This window comes from Phyllobates terribilis, unplaced genomic scaffold (assembly GCF_046119375.1).
Source record: "Phyllobates terribilis strain yellow unplaced genomic scaffold, ASM4611937v1 Scaffold_5__5_contigs__length_657084704, whole genome shotgun sequence".
Taxonomy (NCBI): Eukaryota; Metazoa; Chordata; class Amphibia; order Anura; family Dendrobatidae; genus Phyllobates; species Phyllobates terribilis.
Genome location: NW_027362765.1, coordinates 651,937,186 through 651,956,518, shown reverse-complemented (window position 1 = coordinate 651,956,518; position 19,333 = coordinate 651,937,186). Strand labels below are relative to the sequence as shown.

The following is a 19,333-nucleotide window of genomic DNA, read 5'->3' as shown; positions in this document are numbered from 1 at the left end:
TTGATGCTTGCATGTATAAAGGAAGTGTTATGGGATGTGAGGAATGTGTATGTGTTTAAAAGGAAGGAAATTGCTGTAAAGGATAGTGTGAAGGTGATTTTGGGGAAGATGTATGTGTGTTTCCTATGGGACAAAAAGAGGAGAGGGGAAGTGGATGCGGAGGGAATATGGAAAGTTAAAAAGTGGAGATATATTGTTAGTACCTCTTGATTTTTGTTATTGTTGTTTTGAAATATGAAATAAATATTTCCGATGATGATGGGGACAGCAAATTGCGTATTGGATTTGACGCAGCTGTTTTGATGGAATTTTCCTTTGTCTGGTTTCCATAGACTGCGGAATTTCCTCGTCTGAGGAGAAAAAAAAAAAAAAAAAAAAAAAAATCTGTTCTTATCAGTTTAATATCTGATACGTCCCCTATCTGGGGACCATATATTAAATGGATTTTTAGAACAGGGAGATGGAAAAAGAGCTTGCTCTGTCCACTCCACGCATTGACCTGGTATTGCAGTATCTCCAGGACCGGTGCACCCCTTCTTTAATGCAGTTTCTAAAATCAGAAAGAATTGAATTCAATGTTTTTTGTTCATTTTGCTTGTTTGTCGGATTTTGGGATGGACTCTTTGGCTTTGCTTTTCTTCTCCTCATTGGATTTTTCATGTTCAAAGTTGCAGAAGCCAGATTACAAGCTCATTTTGGTTCAACTTCAGCAACTGTGCATTGCATTGCCATGTAATGTGATGCAATGCTATCTTTCTAGCTCTCCCTTTTTACTTCCTTTTGGATAAACAGACATATTAGGCAAGCATTTTGGAGCTTTCACCTAAATAACTACAGGTGGTGAGATAAGCTGCACAATATAATTGACCTTTCAGTATATTGTTGCACACACACCATCTATTTAGCAAATGCCCTTGTTATCAACAGCAGCCTTTTAAACTCACCTGAGCTAACAGGTATGTGCGCTGGTTACTCTGCTGCGCTTAAAATTTCTTTTTTGGTTTGCTACAATGCCTTTTATGAAACGTTGTCTCCTTCTGCTGGAACACTGACTTCTTTCATTTAATGCCTGCAGACTATAAAAGAGAACCCAACCCAAAAAGTTTGGTTGATTAGTCTGTGGCATTCTGTTAAACTGTTGCTTATGGCGGTCTCTGTGAGCTTCTCAGCGACATTCAGCCAGCCAGGTATCCTGCCTGCAGTAGATGGAATGTGGCAATGGAACGCTGGCTGCGCGTGTCATAATATGCTCTGAGCCTTTATATACCTGTGCACAGCAGCAGCCACCTTCAGTCTGCTGCTGGACAGCCAGCAGCAGCAGCAGCAGGAGAGGTATGTAATCAGGAGCCCTCCTGCTAAGGGTAGACAGCTGCTCGTTCCACCCCACCCCCCGCCTTAATTGGTTCTCCTCCCTTCCAACGGTGTTGAGGCGGGTGGGAACAGCAGGGGGTGAAGGTGCTGTGTTTAAAGAGGTGGAGTTATGCAGATCTAAAACGCGTGGATTGCAGCAGCAGCAAGCCGAAAAGTGCAGGCATGTAAGGGATCTAGAGGTTGACAACATGTCTTCTTAACGGGAGTCCAGGAGCTCATCTCCACAAATGGACTTTTCAGGATCCTTGGGTGGCTCCGTAGTTTGAAACCAATTCTGGTTATCGCTTCTCGGCCTTTTGGCTAAGATCAAGTGTAGTATCTGTTCTTATCAGTTTAATATCTGATACGTCCCCTATCTGGGGACCATATATTAAATGGATTTTTAGAACAGGGAGATGGAAAAAGAGCTTGCTCTGTCCACTCCACGCATTGACCTGGTATTGCAGTATCTCCAGGACCGGTGCACCCCTTCTTTAATGCAGTTTCTAAAATCAGAAAGAATTGAATTCAATGTTTTTTGTTCATTTTGCTTGTTTGTCGGATTTTGGGATGGACTCTTTGGCTTTGCTTTTCTTCTCCTCATTGGATTTTTCATGTTCAAAGTTGCAGAAGCCAGATTACAAGCTCATTTTGGTTCAACTTCAGCAACTGTGCATTGCATTGCCATGTAATGTGATGCAATGCTATCTTTCTAGCTCTCCCTTTTTACTTCCTTTTGGATAAACAGACATATTAGGCAAGCATTTTGGAGCTTTCACCTAAATAACTACAGGTGGTGAGATAAGCTGCACAATATAATTGACCTTTCAGTATATTGTTGCACACACACCATCTATTTAGCAAATGCCCTTGTTATCAACAGCAGCCTTTTAAACTCACCTGAGCTAACAGGTATGTGCGCTGGTTACTCTGCTGCGCTTAAAATTTCTTTTTTGGTTTGCTACAATGCCTTTTCTGAAACGTTGTCTCCTTCTGCTGGAACACTGACTTCTTTCATTTAATGCCTGCAGACTATAAAAGAGAACCCAACCCAAAAAGTTTGGTTGATTAGTCTGTGGCATTCTGTTAAACTGTTGCTTATGGCGGTCTCTGTGAGCTTCTCAGCGACATTCAGCCAGCCAGGTATCCTGCCTGCAGTAGATGGAATGTGGCAATGGAACGCTGGCTGCGCGTGTCATAATAGGCTCTGAGCCTTTATATACCTGTGCACAGCAGCAGCCACCTTCAGTCTGCTGCTGGACAGCCAGCAGCAGCAGCAGCAGGAGAGGTATGTAATCAGGAGCCCTCCTGCTAAGGGTAGACAGCTGCTCGTTCCACCCCACCCCCCGCCTTAATTGGTTCTCCTCCCTTCCAACGGTGTTGAGGCGGGTGGGAACAGCAGGGGGTGAAGGTGCTGTGTTTAAAGAGGTGGAGTTATGCAGATCTAAAACGCGTGGATTGCAGCAGCAGCAAGCCGAAAAGTGCAGGCATGTAAGGGATCTAGAGGTTGACAACATGTCTTCTTAACGGGAGTCCAGGAGCTCATCTCCACAAATGGACTTTTCAGGATCCTTGGGTGGCTCCGTAGTTTGAAACCAATTCTGGTTATCGCTTCTCGGCCTTTTGGCTAAGATCAAGTGTAGTATCTGTTCTTATCAGTTTAATATCTGATACGTCCCCTATCTGGGGACCATATATTAAATGGATTTTTAGAACAGGGAGATGGAAAAAGAGCTTGCTCTGTCCACTCCACGCATTGACCTGGTATTGCAGTATCTCCAGGACCGGTGCACCCCTTCTTTAATGCAGTTTCTAAAATCAGAAAGAATTGAATTCAATGTTTTTTGTTCATTTTGCTTGTTTGTCGGATTTTGGGATGGACTCTTTGGCTTTGCTTTTCTTCTCCTCATTGGATTTTTCATGTTCAAAGTTGCAGAAGCCAGATTACAAGCTCATTTTGGTTCAACTTCAGCAACTGTGCATTGCATTGCCATGTAATGTGATGCAATGCTATCTTTCTAGCTCTCCCTTTTTACTTCCTTTTGGATAAACAGACATATTAGGCAAGCATTTTGGAGCTTTCACCTAAATAACTACAGGTGGTGAGATAAGCTGCACAATATAATTGACCTTTCAGTATATTGTTGCACACACACCATCTATTTAGCAAATGCCCTTGTTATCAACAGCAGCCTTTTAAACTCACCTGAGCTAACAGGTATGTGCGCTGGTTACTCTGCTGCACTTAAAATTTCTTTTTTGGTTTGCTACAATGCCTTTTCTGAAACGTTGTCTCCTTCTGCTGGAACACTGACTTCTTTCATTTAATGCCTGCAGACTATAAAAGAGAACCCAACCCAAAAAGTTTGGTTGATTAGTCTGTGGCATTCTGTTAAACTGTTGCTTATGGCGGTCTCTGTGAGCTTCTCAGCGACATTCAGCCAGCCAGGTATCCTGCCTGCAGTAGATGGAATGTGGCAATGGAACGCTGGCTGCGCGTGTCATAATATGCTCTGAGCCTTTATATACCTGTGCACAGCAGCAGCCACCTTCAGTCTGCTGCTGGACAGCCAGCAGCAGCAGCAGCAGGAGAGGTATGTAATCAGGAGCCCTCCTGCTAAGGGTAGACAGCTGCTCGTTCCACCCCACCCCCCGCCTTAATTGGTTCTCCTCCCTTCCAACGGTGTTGAGGCGGGTGGGAACAGCAGGGGGTGAAGGTGCTGTGTTTAAAGAGGTGGAGTTATGCAGATCTAAAACGCGTGGATTGCAGCAGCAGCAAGCCGAAAAGTGCAGGCATGTAAGGGATCTAGAGGTTGACAACATGTCTTCTTAACGGGAGTCCAGGAGCTCATCTCCACAAATGGACTTTTCAGGATCCTTGGGTGGCTCCGTAGTTTGAAACCAATTCTGGTTATCGCTTCTCGGCCTTTTGGCTAAGATCAAGTGTAGTATCTGTTCTTATCAGTTTAATATCTGATACGTCCCCTATCTGGGGACCATATATTAAATGGATTTTTAGAACAGGGAGATGGAAAAAGAGCTTGCGCTGTCCACTCCACGCATTGACCTGGTATTGCAGTATCTCCAGGACCGGTGCACCCCTTCTTTAATGCAGTTTCTAAAATCAGAAAGAATTGAATTCAATGTTTTTTGTTCATTTTGCTTGTTTGTCGGATTTTGGGATGGACTCTTTGGCTTTGCTTTTCTTCTCCTCATTGGATTTTTCATGTTCAAAGTTACAGAAGCCAGATTACAAGCTCATTTTGGTTCAACTTCAGCAACTGTGCATTGCATTGCCATGTAATGTGATGCAATGCTATCTTTCTAGCTCTCCCTTTTTACTTCCTTTTGGATAAACAGACATATTAGGCAAGCATTTTGGAGCTTTCACCTAAATAACTACAGGTGGTGAGATAAGCTGCACAATATAATTGACCTTTCAGTATATTGTTGCACACACACCATCTATTTAGCAAATGCCCTTGTTATCAACAGCAGCCTTTTAAACTCACCTGAGCTAACAGGTATGTGCGCTGGTTACTCTGCTGCGCTTAAAATTTCTTTTTTGGTTTGCTACAATGCCTTTTCTGAAACGTTGTCTCCTTCTGCTGGAACACTGACTTCTTTCATTTAATGCCTGCAGACTATAAAAGAGAACCCAACCCAAAAAGTTTGGTTGATTAGTCTGTGGCATTCTGTTAAACTGTTGCTTATGGCGGTCTCTGTGAGCTTCTCAGCGACATTCAGCCAGCCAGGTATCCTGCCTGCAGTAGATGGAATGTGGCAATGGAACGCTGGCTGCGCGTGTCATAATAGGCTCTGAGCCTTTATATACCTGTGCACAGCAGCAGCCACCTTCAGTCTGCTGCTGGACAGCCAGCAGCAGCAGCAGCAGGAGAGGTATGTAATCAGGAGCCCTCCTGCTAAGGGTAGACAGCTGCTCGTTCCACCCCACCCCCCGCCTTAATTGGTTCTCCTCCCTTCCAACAGTGTTGAGGCGGGTGGGAACAGCAGGGGGTGAAGGTGCTGTGTTTAAAGAGGTGGAGTTATGCAGATCTAAAACGCGTGGATTGCAGCAGCAGCAAGCCGAAAAGTGCAGGCATGTAAGGGATCTAGAGGTTGACAACATGTCTTCTTAACGGGAGTCCAGGAGCTCATCTCCACAAATGGACTTTTCAGGATCCTTGGGTGGCTCCGTAGTTTGAAACCAATTCTGGTTATCGCTTCTCGGCCTTTTGGCTAAGATCAAGTGTAGTATCTTTCGAAAAGGCGGTTTTGGATGTTGGCCGCCCTAGTAGATTGATACATTATGCACACTGGGGTTTAGGCGCTTGTTAGTACGCCAGGTGGCTAATATAGTCATCTGGTGGAAAGCATGGCCCCCCAGGATCGACGCCATTGGGCCGGGGAAGATCGAAAGCCCGAAGTGTGAAGTGCCCCAGGAGTGGTGACCCTGGGGTGCCTTAACTCACTGGGATTGGGAACCCCACTTGAGTTTATGGCACATTTGCACAAGCACTTCAAATTTTCTTTCTTCGCACACACCCTTATTCCGGGCCTTCTGGCCTTAGGATGGGGAATTTTTCAATTCCCGGTCGAAGGTCCGGGCAGTATTATACTGTGAAACCTTCACTATTTATTTAATTTCTTTGTCACTGTGTGTCCACTTATTCACGTGTGTCACGTCCTACTAGGATTTTGTCGGGATGCGGTTCCCTTACGGGTTCCTCTCTTGGCAGGTCTAGGGGGGGAGTGTGTGGCCATCAGGTTCCGCTCCCCCCTAAACCCCCCTGGCTCTCCTCTTTCGGGAGGAGAGCGTTGTTGGCTCCCCTCTTCCGGGAGGGGAGCACAGTCTTTGGCTCCCAGTGCCTTGCTCGGGTGAGAACTCGGGCAGGTGCTGGGGGTAAGATTGGGTCGCCTCTGGCTTCGGCTGGAGGTGGCTTTTTGTCCCTGTTCCTCGCTGTGGCCTTTTGGCTCGGAGGGACGGGGAATGGTTTGGGGGACCCTTCTCCTTTTGGAGAGGGTTTCAAGAAGACCAGCATCCTAGTGCACTTTTTTTGTGGCACTTGTCACTTTTTTAAGCGCACTCGGGTTTTGTACACGAATTCGGGCTTTCAAAAAAAAAAAAAAAAAAAAATCTGTTCTTATCAGTTTAATATCTGATACGTCCCCTATCTGGGGACCATATATTAAATGGATTTTTAGAACAGGGAGATGGAAAAAGAGCTTGCTCTGTCCACTCCACGCATTGACCTGGTATTGCAGTATCTCCAGGACCGGTGCACCCCTTCTTTAATGCAGTTTCTAAAATCAGAAAGAATTGAATTCAATGTTTTTTGTTCATTTTGCTTGTTTGTCGGATTTTGGGATGGACTCTTTGGCTTTGCTTTTCTTCTCCTCATTGGATTTTTCATGTTCAAAGTTGCAGAAGCCAGATTACAAGCTCATTTTGGTTCAACTTCAGCAACTGTGCATTGCATTGCCATGTAATGTGATGCAATGCTATCTTTCTAGCTCTCCCTTTTTACTTCCTTTTGGATAAACAGACATATTAGGCAAGCATTTTGGAGCTTTCACCTAAATAACTACAGGTGGTGAGATAAGCTGCACAATATAATTGACCTTTCAGTATATTGTTGCACACACACCATCTATTTAGCAAATGCCCTTGTTATCAACAGCAGCCTTTTAAACTCACCTGAGCTAACAGGTATGTGCGCTGGTTACTCTGCTGCGCTTAAAATTTCTTTTTTGGTTTGCTACAATGCCTTTTCTGAAACGTTGTCTCCTTCTGCTGGAACACTGACTTCTTTCATTTAATGCCTGCAGACTATAAAAGGGAACCCAACCCAAAAAGTTTGGTTGATTAGTCTGTGGCATTCTGTTAAACTGTTGCTTATGGCGGTCTCTGTGAGCTTCTCAGCGACATTCAGCCAGCCAGGTATCCTGCCTGCAGTAGATGGAATGTGGCAATGGAACGCTGGCTGCGCGTGTCATAATAGGCTCTGAGCCTTTATATACCTGTGCACAGCAGCAGCCACCTTCAGTCTGCTGCTGGACAGCCAGCAGCAGCAGCAGCAGGAGAGGTATGTAATCAGGAGCCCTCCTGCTAAGGGTAGACAGCTGCTCGTTCCACCCCACCCCCCGCCTTAATTGGTTCTCCTCCCTTCCAACGGTGTTGAGGCGGGTGGGAACAGCAGGGGGTGAAGGTGCTGTGTTTAAAGAGGTGGAGTTATGCAGATCTAAAACGCGTGGATTGCAGCAGCAGCAAGCCGAAAAGTGCAGGCATGTAAGGGATCTAGAGGTTGACAACATGTCTTCTTAACGGGAGTCCAGGAGCTCATCTCCACAAATGGACTTTTCAGGATCCTTGGGTGGCTCCGTAGTTTGAAACCAATTCTGGTTATCGCTTCTCGGCCTTTTGGCTAAGATCAAGTGTAGTATCTGTTCTTATCAGTTTAATATCTGATACGTCCCCTATCTGGGGACCATATATTAAATGGATTTTTAGAACAGGGAGATGGAAAAAGAGCTTGCTCTGTCCACTCCACGCATTGACCTGGTATTGCAGTATCTCCAGGACCGGTGCACCCCTTCTTTAATGCAGTTTCTAAAATCAGAAAGAATTGAATTCAATGTTTTTTGTTCATTTTGCTTGTTTGTCGGATTTTGGGATGGACTCTTTGGCTTTGCTTTTCTTCTCCTCATTGGATTTTTCATGTTCAAAGTTGCAGAAGCCAGATTACAAGCTCATTTTGGTTCAACTTCAGCAACTGTGCATTGCATTGCCATGTAATGTGATGCAATGCTATCTTTCTAGCTCTCCCTTTTTACTTCCTTTTGGATAAACAGACATATTAGGCAAGCATTTTGGAGCTTTCACCTAAATAACTACAGGTGGTGAGATAAGCTGCACAATATAATTGACCTTTCAGTATATTGTTGCACACACACCATCTATTTAGCAAATGCCCTTGTTATCAACAGCAGCCTTTTAAACTCACCTGAGCTAACAGGTATGTGCGCTGGTTACTCTGCTGCGCTTAAAATTTCTTTTTTGGTTTGCTACAATGCCTTTTCTGAAACGTTGTCTCCTTCTGCTGGAACACTGACTTCTTTCATTTAATGCCTGCAGACTATAAAAGAGAACCCAACCCAAAAAGTTTGGTTGATTAGTCTGTGGCATTCTGTTAAACTGTTGCTTATGGCGGTCTCTGTGAGCTTCTCAGCGACATTCAGCCAGCCAGGTATCCTGCCTGCAGTAGATGGAATGTGGCAATGGAACGCTGGCTGCGCGTGTCATAATAGGCTCTGAGCCTTTATATACCTGTGCACAGCAGCAGCCACCTTCAGTCTGCTGCTGGACAGCCAGCAGCAGCAGCAGCAGGAGAGGTATGTAATCAGGAGCCCTCCTGCTAAGGGTAGACAGCTGCTCGTTCCACCCCACCCCCCGCCTTAATTGGTTCTCCTCCCTTCCAACGGTGTTGAGGCGGGTGGGAACAGCAGGGGGTGAAGGTGCTGTGTTTAAAGAGGTGGAGTTATGCAGATCTAAAACGCGTGGATTGCAGCAGCAGCAAGCCGAAAAGTGCAGGCATGTAAGGGATCTAGAGGTTGACAACATGTCTTCTTAACGGGAGTCCAGGAGCTCATCTCCACAAATGGACTTTTCAGGATCCTTGGGTGGCTCCGTAGTTTGAAACCAATTCTGGTTATCGCTTCTCGGCCTTTTGGCTAAGATCAAGTGTAGTATCTGTTCTTATCAGTTTAATATCTGATACGTCCCCTATCTGGGGACCATATATTAAATGGATTTTTAGAACAGGGAGATGGAAAAAGAGCTTGCTCTGTCCACTCCACGCATTGACCTGGTATTGCAGTATCTCCAGGACCGGTGCACCCCTTCTTTAATGCAGTTTCTAAAATCAGAAAGAATTGAATTCAATGTTTTTTGTTCATTTTGCTTGTTTGTCGGATTTTGGGATGGACTCTTTGGCTTTGCTTTTCTTCTCCTCATTGGATTTTTCATGTTCAAAGTTGCAGAAGCCAGATTACAAGCTCATTTTGGTTCAACTTCAGCAACTGTGCATTGCATTGCCATGTAATGTGATGCAATGCTATCTTTCTAGCTCTCCCTTTTTACTTCCTTTTGGATAAACAGACATATTAGGCAAGCATTTTGGAGCTTTCACCTAAATAACTACAGGTGGTGAGATAAGCTGCACAATATAATTGACCTTTCAGTATATTGTTGCACACACACCATCTATTTAGCAAATGCCCTTGTTATCAACAGCAGCCTTTTAAACTCACCTGAGCTAACAGGTATGTGCGCTGGTTACTCTGCTGCGCTTAAAATTTCTTTTTTGGTTTGCTACAATGCCTTTTCTGAAACGTTGTCTCCTTCTGCTGGAACACTGACTTCTTTCATTTAATGCCTGCAGACTATAAAAGAGAACCCAACCCAAAAAGTTTGGTTGATTAGTCTGTGGCATTCTGTTAAACTGTTGCTTATGGCGGTCTCTGTGAGCTTCTCAGCGACATTCAGCCAGCCAGGTATCCTGCCTGCAGTAGATGGAATGTGGCAATGGAACGCTGGCTGCGCGTGTCATAATAGGCTCTGAGCCTTTATATACCTGTGCACAGCAGCAGCCACCTTCAGTCTGCTGCTGGACAGCCAGCAGCAGCAGCAGCAGGAGAGGTATGTAATCAGGAGCCCTCCTGCTAAGGGTAGACAGCTGCTCGTTCCACCCCACCCCCCGCCTTAATTGGTTCTCCTCCCTTCCAACGGTGTTGAGGCGGGTGGGAACAGCAGGGGGTGAAGGTGCTGTGTTTAAAGAGGTGGAGTTATGCAGATCTAAAACGCGTGGATTGCAGCAGCAGCAAGCCGAAAAGTGCAGGCATGTAAGGGATCTAGAGGTTGACAACATGTCTTCTTAACGGGAGTCCAGGAGCTCATCTCCACAAATGGACTTTTCAGGATCCTTGGGTGGCTCCGTAGTTTGAAACCAATTCTGGTTATCGCTTCTCGGCCTTTTGGCTAAGATCAAGTGTAGTATCTGTTCTTATCAGTTTAATATCTGATACGTCCCCTATCTGGGGACCATATATTAAATGGATTTTTAGAACAGGGAGATGGAAAAAGAGCTTGCTCTGTCCACTCCACGCATTGACCTGGTATTGCAGTATCTCCAGGACCGGTGCACCCCTTCTTTAATGCAGTTTCTAAAATCAGAAAGAATTGAATTCAATGTTTTTTGTTCATTTTGCTTGTTTGTCGGATTTTGGGATGGACTCTTTGGCTTTGCTTTTCTTCTCCTCATTGGATTTTTCATGTTCAAAGTTGCAGAAGCCAGATTACAAGCTCATTTTGGTTCAACTTCAGCAACTGTGCATTGCATTGCCATGTAATGTGATGCAATGCTATCTTTCTAGCTCTCCCTTTTTACTTCCTTTTGGATAAACAGACATATTAGGCAAGCATTTTGGAGCTTTCACCTAAATAACTACAGGTGGTGAGATAAGCTGCACAATATAATTGACCTTTCAGTATATTGTTGCACACACACCATCTATTTAGCAAATGCCCTTGTTATCAACAGCAGCCTTTTAAACTCACCTGAGCTAACAGGTATGTGCGCTGGTTACTCTGCTGCACTTAAAATTTCTTTTTTGGTTTGCTACAATGCCTTTTCTGAAACGTTGTCTCCTTCTGCTGGAACACTGACTTCTTTCATTTAATGCCTGCAGACTATAAAAGAGAACCCAAACCAAAAAGTTTGGTTGATTAGTCTGTGGCATTCTGTTAAACTGTTGCTTATGGCGGTCTCTGTGAGCTTCTCAGCGACATTCAGCCAGCCAGGTATCCTGCCTGCAGTAGATGGAATGTGGCAATGGAACGCTGGCTGCGCGTGTCATAATAAGCTCTGAGCCTTTATATACCTGTGCACAGCAGCAGCCACCTTCAGTCTGCTGCTGGACAGCCAGCAGCAGCAGCAGCAGGAGAGGTATGCAATCAGGAGCCCTCCTGCTAAGGGTAGACAGCTGCTCGTTCCACCCCACCCCCCGCCTTAATTGGTTCTCCTCCCTTCCAACGGTGTTGAGGCGGGTGGGAACAGCAGGGGGTGAAGGTGCTGTGTTTAAAGAGGTGGAGTTATGCAGATCTAAAACGCGTGGATTGCAGCAGCAGCAAGCCGAAAAGTGCAGGCATGTAAGGGATCTAGAGGTTGACAACATGTCTTCTTAACGGGAGTCCAGGAGCTCATCTCCACAAATGGACTTTTCAGGATCCTTGGGTGGCTCCGTAGTTTGAAACCAATTCTGGTTATCGCTTCTCGGCCTTTTGGCTAAGATCAAGTGTAGTATCTGTTCTTATCAGTTTAATATCTGATACGTCCCCTATCTGGGGACCATATATTAAATGGATTTTTAGAACAGGGAGATGGAAAAAGAGCTTGCTCTGTCCACTCCACGCATTGACCTGGTATTGCAGTATCTCCAGGACCGGTGCACCCCTTCTTTAATGCAGTTTCTAAAATCAGAAAGAATTGAATTCAATGTTTTTTGTTCATTTTGCTTGTTTGTCGGATTTTGGGATGGACTCTTTGGCTTTGCTTTTCTTCTCCTCATTGGATTTTTCATGTTCAAAGTTGCAGAAGCCAGATTACAAGCTCATTTTGGTTCAACTTCAGCAACTGTGCATTGCATTGCCATGTAATGTGATGCAATGCTATCTTTCTAGCTCTCCCTTTTTACTTCCTTTTGGATAAACAGACATATTAGGCAAGCATTTTGGAGCTTTCACCTAAATAACTACAGGTGGTGAGATAAGCTGCACAATATAATTGACCTTTCAGTATATTGTTGCACACACACCATCTATTTAGCAAATGCCCTTGTTATCAACAGCAGCCTTTTAAACTCACCTGAGCTAACAGGTATGTGCGCTGGTTACTCTGCTGCGCTTAAAATTTCTTTTTTGGTTTGCTACAATGCCTTTTCTGAAACGTTGTCTCCTTCTGCTGGAACACTGACTTCTTTCATTTAATGCCTGCAGACTATAAAAGAGAACCCAACCCAAAAAGTTTGGTTGATTAGTCTGTGGCATTCTGTTAAACTGTTGCTTATGGCGGTCTCTGTGAGCTTCTCAGCGACATTCAGCCAGCCAGGTATCCTGCCTGCAGTAGATGGAATGTGGCAATGGAACGCTGGCTGCGCGTGTCATAATAGGCTCTGAGCCTTTATATACCTGTGCACAGCAGCAGCCACCTTCAGTCTGCTGCTGGACAGCCAGCAGCAGCAGCAGCAGGAGAGGTATGTAATCAGGAGCCCTCCTGCTAAGGGTAGACAGCTGCTCGTTCCACCCCACCCCCCGCCTTAATTGGTTCTCCTCCCTTCCAACGGTGTTGAGGCGGGTGGGAACAGCAGGGGGTGAAGGTGCTGTGTTTAAAGAGGTGGAGTTATGCAGATCTAAAACGCGTGGATTGCAGCAGCAGCAAGCCGAAAAGTGCAGGCATGTAAGGGATCTAGAGGTTGACAACATGTCTTCTTAACGGGAGTCCAGGAGCTCATCTCCACAAATGGACTTTTCAGGATCCTTGGGTGGCTCCGTAGTTTGAAACCAATTCTGGTTATCGCTTCTCGGCCTTTTGGCTAAGATCAAGTGTAGTATCTGTTCTTATCAGTTTAATATCTGATACGTCCCCTATCTGGGGACCATATATTAAATGGATTTTTAGAACAGGGAGATGGAAAAAGAGCTTGCTCTGTCCACTCCACGCATTGACCTGGTATTGCAGTATCTCCAGGACCGGTGCACCCCTTCTTTAATGCAGTTTCTAAAATCAGAAAGAATTGAATTCAATGTTTTTTGTTCATTTTGCTTGTTTGTCGGATTTTGGGATGGACTCTTTGGCTTTGCTTTTCTTCTCCTCATTGGATTTTTCATGTTCAAAGTTGCAGAAGCCAGATTACAAGCTCATTTTGGTTCAACTTCAGCAACTGTGCATTGCATTGCCATGTAATGTGATGCAATGCTATCTTTCTAGCTCTCCCTTTTTACTTCCTTTTGGATAAACAGACATATTAGGCAAGCATTTTGGAGCTTTCACCTAAATAACTACAGGTGGTGAGATAAGCTGCACAATATAATTGACCTTTCAGTATATTGTTGCACACACACCATCTATTTAGCAAATGCCCTTGTTATCAACAGCAGCCTTTTAAACTCACCTGAGCTAACAGGTATGTGCGCTGGTTACTCTGCTGCGCTTAAAATTTCTTTTTTGGTTTGCTACAATGCCTTTTCTGAAACGTTGTCTCCTTCTGCTGGAACACTGACTTCTTTCATTTAATGCCTGCAGACTATAAAAGAGAACCCAACCCAAAAAGTTTGGTTGATTAGTCTGTGGCATTCTGTTAAACTGTTGCTTATGGCGGTCTCTGTGAGCTTCTCAGCGACATTCAGCCAGCCAGGTATCCTGCCTGCAGTAGATGGAATGTGGCAATGGAACGCTGGCTGCGCGTGTCATAATAGGCTCTGAGCCTTTATATACCTGTGCACAGCAGCAGCCACCTTCAGTCTGCTGCTGGACAGCCAGCAGCAGCAGCAGCAGGAGAGGTATGCAATCAGGAGCCCTCCTGCTAAGGGTAGACAGCTGCTCGTTCCACCCCACCCCCCGCCTTAATTGGTTCTCCTCCCTTCCAACGGTGTTGAGGCGGGTGGGAACAGCAGAGGGTGAAGGTGCTGTGTTTAAAGAGGTGGAGTTACGCAGATCTAAAACGCGTGGATTGCAGCAGCAGCAAGCCGAAAAGTGCAGGCATGTAAGGGATCTAGAGGTTGACAACATGTCTTCTTAACGGGAGTCCAGGAGCTCATCTCCACAAATGGACTTTTCAGGATCCTTGGGTGGCTCCGTAGTTTGAAACCAATTCTGGTTATCGCTTCTCGGCCTTTTGGCTAAGATCAAGTGTAGTATCTGTTCTTATCAGTTTAATATCTGATACGTCCCCTATCTGGGGACCATATATTAAATGGATTTTTAGAACAGGGAGATGGAAAAAGAGCTTGCTCTGTCCACTCCACGCATTGACCTGGTATTGCAGTATCTCCAGGACCGGTGCACCCCTTCTTTAATGCAGTTTCTAAAATCAGAAAGAATTGAATTCAATGTTTTTTGTTCATTTTGCTTGTTTGTCGGATTTTGGGATGGACTCTTTGGCTTTGCTTTTCTTCTCCTCATTGGATTTTTCATGTTCAAAGTTGCAGAAGCCAGATTACAAGCTCATTTTGGTTCAACTTCAGCAACTGTGCATTGCATTGCCATGTAATGTGATGCAATGCTATCTTTCTAGCTCTCCCTTTTTACTTCCTTTTGGATAAACAGACATATTAGGCAAGCATTTTGGAGCTTTCACCTAAATAACTACAGGTGGTGAGATAAGCTGCACAATATAATTGACCTTTCAGTATATTGTTGCACACACACCATCTATTTAGCAAATGCCCTTGTTATCAACAGCAGCCTTTTAAACTCACCTGAGCTAACAGGTATGTGCGCTGGTTACTCTGCTGCGCTTAAAATTTCTTTTTTGGTTTGCTACAATGCCTTTTCTGAAACGTTGTCTCCTTCTGCTGGAACACTGACTTCTTTCATTTAATGCCTGCAGACTATAAAAGAGAACCCAACCCAAAAAGTTTGGTTGATTAGTCTGTGGCATTCTGTTAAACTGTTGCTTATGGTGGTCTCTGTGAGCTTCTCAGCGACATTCAGCCAGCCAGGTATCCTGCCTGCAGTAGATGGAATGTGGCAATGGAACGCTGGCTGCGCGTGTCATAATAGGCTCTGAGCCTTTATATACCTGTGCACAGCAGCAGCCACCTTCAGTCTGCTGCTGGACAGCCAGCAGCAGCAGCAGCAGGAGAGGTATGTAATCAGGAGCCCTCCTGCTAAGGGTAGACAGCTGCTCGTTCCACCCCACCCCCCGCCTTAATTGGTTCTCCTCCCTTCCAACGGTGTTGAGGCGGGTGGGAACAGCAGGGGGTGAAGGTGCTGTGTTTAAAGAGGTGGAGTTATGCAGATCTAAAACGCGTGGATTGCAGCAGCAGCAAGCCGAAAAGTGCAGGCATGTAAGGGATCTAGAGGTTGACAACATGTCTTCTTAACGGGAGTCCAGGAGCTCATCTCCACAAATGGACTTTTCAGGATCCTTGGGTGGCTCCGTAGTTTGAAACCAATTCTGGTTATCGCTTCTCGGCCTTTTGGCTAAGATCAAGTGTAGTATCTGTTCTTATCAGTTTAATATCTGATACGTCCCCTATCTGGGGACCATATATTAAATGGATTTTTAGAACAGGGAGATGGAAAAAGAGCTTGCTCTGTCCACTCCACGCATTGACCTGGTATTGCAGTATCTCCAGGACCGGTGCACCCCTTCTTTAATGCAGTTTCTAAAATCAGAAAGAATTGAATTCAATGTTTTTTGTTCATTTTGCTTGTTTGTCGGATTTTGGGATGGACTCTTTGGCTTTGCTTTTCTTCTCCTCATTGGATTTTTCATGTTCAAAGTTGCAGAAGCCAGATTACAAGCTCATTTTGGTTCAACTTCAGCAACTGTGCATTGCATTGCCATGTAATGTGATGCAATGCTATCTTTCTAGCTCTCCCTTTTTACTTCCTTTTGGATAAACAGACATATTAGGCAAGCATTTTGGAGCTTTCACCTAAATAACTACAGGTGGTGAGATAAGCTGCACAATATAATTGACCTTTCAGTATATTGTTGCACACACACCATCTATTTAGCAAATGCCCTTGTTATCAACAGCAGCCTTTTAAACTCACCTGAGCTAACAGGTATGTGCGCTGGTTACTCTGCTGCGCTTAAAATTTCTTTTTTGGTTTGCTACAATGCCTTTTCTGAAACGTTGTCTCCTTCTGCTGGAACACTGACTTCTTTCATTTAATGCCTGCAGACTATAAAAGAGAACCCAACCCAAAAAGTTTGGTTGATTAGTCTGTGGCATTCTGTTAAACTGTTGCTTATGGCGGTCTCTGTGAGCTTCTCAGCGACATTCAGCCAGCCAGGTATCCTGCCTGCAGTAGATGGAATGTGGCAATGGAACGCTGGCTGCGCGTGTCATAATAGGCTCTGAGCCTTTATATACCTGTGCACAGCAGCAGCCACCTTCAGTCTGCTGCTGGACAGCCAGCAGCAGCAGCAGCAGGAGAGGTATGTAATCAGGAGCCCTCCTGCTAAGGGTAGACAGCTGCTCGTTCCACCCCACCCCCCGCCTTAATTGGTTCTCCTCCCTTCCAACGGTGTTGAGGCGGGTGGGAACAGCAGGGGGTGAAGGTGCTGTGTTTAAAGAGGTGGAGTTATGCAGATCTAAAACGCGTGGATTGCAGCAGCAGCAAGCCGAAAAGTGCAGGCATGTAAGGGATCTAGAGGTTGACAACATGTCTTCTTAACGGGAGTCCAGGAGCTCATCTCCACAAATGGACTTTTCAGGATCCTTGGGTGGCTCCGTAGTTTGAAACCAATTCTGGTTATCGCTTCTCGGCCTTTTGGCTAAGATCAAGTGTAGTATCTGTTCTTATCAGTTTAATATCTGATACGTCCCCTATCTGGGGACCATATATTAAATGGATTTTTAGAACAGGGAGATGGAAAAAGAGCTTGCTCTGTCCACTCCACGCATTGACCTGGTATTGCAGTATCTCCAGGACCGGTGCACCCCTTCTTTAATGCAGTTTCTAAAATCAGAAAGAATTGAATTCAATGTTTTTTGTTCATTTTGCTTGTTTGTCGGATTTTGGGATGGACTCTTTGGCTTTGCTTTTCTGCTCCTCATTTGATTTTTCATGTTCAAAGTTGCAGAAGCCAGATTACAAGCTCATTTTGGTTCAACTTCAGCAACTGTGCATTGCATTGCCATGTAATGTGATGCAATGCTATCTTTCTAGCTCTCCCTTTTTACTTCCTTTTGGATAAACAGACATATTAGGCAAGCATTTTGGAGCTTTCACCTAAATAACTACAGGTGGTGAGATAAGCTGCACAATATAATTGACCTTTCAGTATATTGTTGCACACACACCATCTATTTAGCAAATGCCCTTGTTATCAACAGCAGCCTTTTAAACTCACCTGAGCTAACAGGTATGTGCGCTGGTTACTCTGCTGCGCTTAAAATTTCTTTTTTGGTTTGCTACAATGCCTTTTCTGAAACGTTGTCTCCTTCTGCTGGAACACTGACTTCTTTCATTTAATGCCTGCAGACTATAAAAGAGAACCCAACCCAAAAAGTTTGGTTGATTAGTCTGTGGCATTCTGTTAAACTGTTGCTTATGGCGGTCTCTGTGAGCTTCTCAGCGACATTCAGCCAGCCAGGTATCCTGCCTGCAGTAGATGGAATGTGGCAATGGAACGCTGGCTGCGCGTGTCATAATAGGCTCTGAGCCTTTATATACCTGTGCACAGCAGCAGCCACCTTCAGTCTGCTGCTGGACAGCCAGCAGCAGCAGCAGCAGGAGAGGTATGTAATCAGGAGCCCTCCTGCTAAGGGTAGACAGCTGCTCGTTCCACCCCACCCCCCGCCTTAATTGGTTCTCCTCCCTTCCAACGGTGTTGAGGCGGGTGGGAACAGCAGGGGGTGAAGGTGCTGTGTTTAAAGAGGTGGAGTTATGCAGATCTAAAACGCGTGGATTGCAGCAGCAGCAAGCCGAAAAGTGCAGGCATGTAAGGGATCTAGAGGTTGACAACATGTCTTCTTAACGGGAGTCCAGGAGCTCATCTCCACAAATGGACTTTTCAGGATCCTTGGGTGGCTCCGTAGTTTGAAACCAATTCTGGTTATCGCTTCTCGGCCTTTTGGCTAAGATCAAGTGTAGTATCTGCTCTTATCAGTTTAATGTCTGATACGTCCCCTATCTGGGGACCATATATTAAATGGATTTTTAGAACAGGGAGATGGAAAAAGAGCTTGCTCTGTCCACTCCACGCATTGACTTGGTATTGCAGTATCTCCAGGACCGGTGCACCCCTTCTTTAATGCAGTTTCTAAAATCAGAAAGAATTGAATTCAATGTTTTTTGTTCATTTTGCTTGTTTGTCGGATTTTGGGATGGACTCTTTGGCTTTGCTTTTCTTCTCCTCATTGGATTTTTCATGTTCAAAGTTGCAGAAGCCAGATTACAAGCTCATTTTGGTTCAACTTCAGCAACTGTGCACTGCATTGCCATGTAATGTGATGCAATGCTATCTTTCTAGCTCTCCCTTTTTACTTCCTTTTGGATAAACAGACATATTAGGCAAGCATTTTGGAGCTTTCACCTAAATAACTACAGGTGGTGAGATAAGCTGCACAATATAATTGACCTTTCAGTATATTGTTGCACACACACCATCTATTTAGCAAATGCCCTTGTTATCAACAGCAGCCTTTTAAACTCACCTGAGCTAACAGGTATGTGCGCTGGTTACTCTGCTGCGCTTAAAATTTCTTTTTTGGTTTGCTACAATGCCTTTTCTGAAACGTTGTCTCCTTCTGCTGGAACACTGACTTCTTTCATTTAATGCCTGCAGACTATAAAAGAGAACCCAACCCAAAAAGTTTGGTTGATTAGTCTGTGGCATTCTGTTAAACTGTTGCTTATGGCGGTCTCTGTGAGCTTCTCAGCGACATTCAGCCAGCCAGGTATCCTGCCTGCAGTAGATGGAATGTGGCAATGGAACGCTGGCTGCGCGTGTCATAATAGGCTCTGAGCCTTTATATACCTGTGCACAGCAGCAGCAGGAGAGGTATGTAATCAGGAGCCCTCCTGCTAAGGGTAGACAGCTGCTCGTTCCACCCCACCCCCCGCCTTAATTGGTTCTCCTCCCTTCCAACGGTGTTGAGGCGGGTGGGAACAGCAGGGGGTGAAGGTGCTGTGTTTAAAGAGGTGGAGTTATGCAGATCTAAAACGCGTGGATTGCAGCAGCAGCA

At 45.0% G+C, this 19,333-nt stretch overlaps 14 non-coding genes and 1 pseudogene across 14 annotated transcripts; all 15 read left to right on the top strand.

Moving 5' to 3' along the window:
- Positions 1–340: 340 nt before the first annotated feature.
- LOC141150665 (U2 spliceosomal RNA) lies at positions 341–536 on the top strand. Its single transcript, XR_012246804.1, has one exon. It is a non-coding gene; the product is annotated as a U2 spliceosomal RNA (small nuclear RNA).
- Positions 537–1,651: 1,115 nt separating this feature from the next.
- LOC141274551 (U2 spliceosomal RNA) lies at positions 1,652–1,842 on the top strand. Its single transcript, XR_012322823.1, has one exon. It is a non-coding gene; the product is annotated as a U2 spliceosomal RNA (small nuclear RNA).
- A 1,115-nt stretch (positions 1,843–2,957) lies between these two features.
- Positions 2,958–3,148, top strand: LOC141274549 (U2 spliceosomal RNA). The gene has a single exon (XR_012322821.1). It is a non-coding gene; the product is annotated as a U2 spliceosomal RNA (small nuclear RNA).
- Positions 3,149–4,263: 1,115 nt separating this feature from the next.
- On the top strand, positions 4,264–4,454 carry LOC141149824 (U2 spliceosomal RNA). The gene has a single exon (XR_012246108.1). It is a non-coding gene; the product is annotated as a U2 spliceosomal RNA (small nuclear RNA).
- A 1,115-nt stretch (positions 4,455–5,569) lies between these two features.
- Positions 5,570–5,661, top strand: LOC141151240 (U2 spliceosomal RNA; annotated as a pseudogene).
- A 794-nt stretch (positions 5,662–6,455) lies between these two features.
- On the top strand, positions 6,456–6,640 carry LOC141150691 (U2 spliceosomal RNA). Its single transcript, XR_012246825.1, has one exon. It is a non-coding gene; the product is annotated as a U2 spliceosomal RNA (small nuclear RNA).
- Positions 6,641–7,755: 1,115 nt separating this feature from the next.
- Positions 7,756–7,946, top strand: LOC141274548 (U2 spliceosomal RNA). Its single transcript, XR_012322820.1, has one exon. It is a non-coding gene; the product is annotated as a U2 spliceosomal RNA (small nuclear RNA).
- A 1,115-nt stretch (positions 7,947–9,061) lies between these two features.
- Positions 9,062–9,252, top strand: LOC141274547 (U2 spliceosomal RNA). Its single transcript, XR_012322819.1, has one exon. It is a non-coding gene; the product is annotated as a U2 spliceosomal RNA (small nuclear RNA).
- A 1,115-nt stretch (positions 9,253–10,367) lies between these two features.
- On the top strand, positions 10,368–10,558 carry LOC141274546 (U2 spliceosomal RNA). The gene has a single exon (XR_012322818.1). It is a non-coding gene; the product is annotated as a U2 spliceosomal RNA (small nuclear RNA).
- Positions 10,559–11,673: 1,115 nt separating this feature from the next.
- Positions 11,674–11,864, top strand: LOC141274545 (U2 spliceosomal RNA). The gene has a single exon (XR_012322817.1). It is a non-coding gene; the product is annotated as a U2 spliceosomal RNA (small nuclear RNA).
- Positions 11,865–12,979: 1,115 nt separating this feature from the next.
- LOC141274544 (U2 spliceosomal RNA) lies at positions 12,980–13,170 on the top strand. Its single transcript, XR_012322816.1, has one exon. It is a non-coding gene; the product is annotated as a U2 spliceosomal RNA (small nuclear RNA).
- Positions 13,171–14,285: 1,115 nt separating this feature from the next.
- On the top strand, positions 14,286–14,476 carry LOC141274543 (U2 spliceosomal RNA). Its single transcript, XR_012322815.1, has one exon. It is a non-coding gene; the product is annotated as a U2 spliceosomal RNA (small nuclear RNA).
- Positions 14,477–15,591: 1,115 nt separating this feature from the next.
- LOC141274542 (U2 spliceosomal RNA) lies at positions 15,592–15,782 on the top strand. The gene has a single exon (XR_012322814.1). It is a non-coding gene; the product is annotated as a U2 spliceosomal RNA (small nuclear RNA).
- Positions 15,783–16,897: 1,115 nt separating this feature from the next.
- LOC141274540 (U2 spliceosomal RNA) lies at positions 16,898–17,088 on the top strand. Its single transcript, XR_012322813.1, has one exon. It is a non-coding gene; the product is annotated as a U2 spliceosomal RNA (small nuclear RNA).
- A 1,115-nt stretch (positions 17,089–18,203) lies between these two features.
- Positions 18,204–18,394, top strand: LOC141150124 (U2 spliceosomal RNA). Its single transcript, XR_012246394.1, has one exon. It is a non-coding gene; the product is annotated as a U2 spliceosomal RNA (small nuclear RNA).
- The last annotated feature ends 939 nt before the right edge of the window (positions 18,395–19,333 follow it).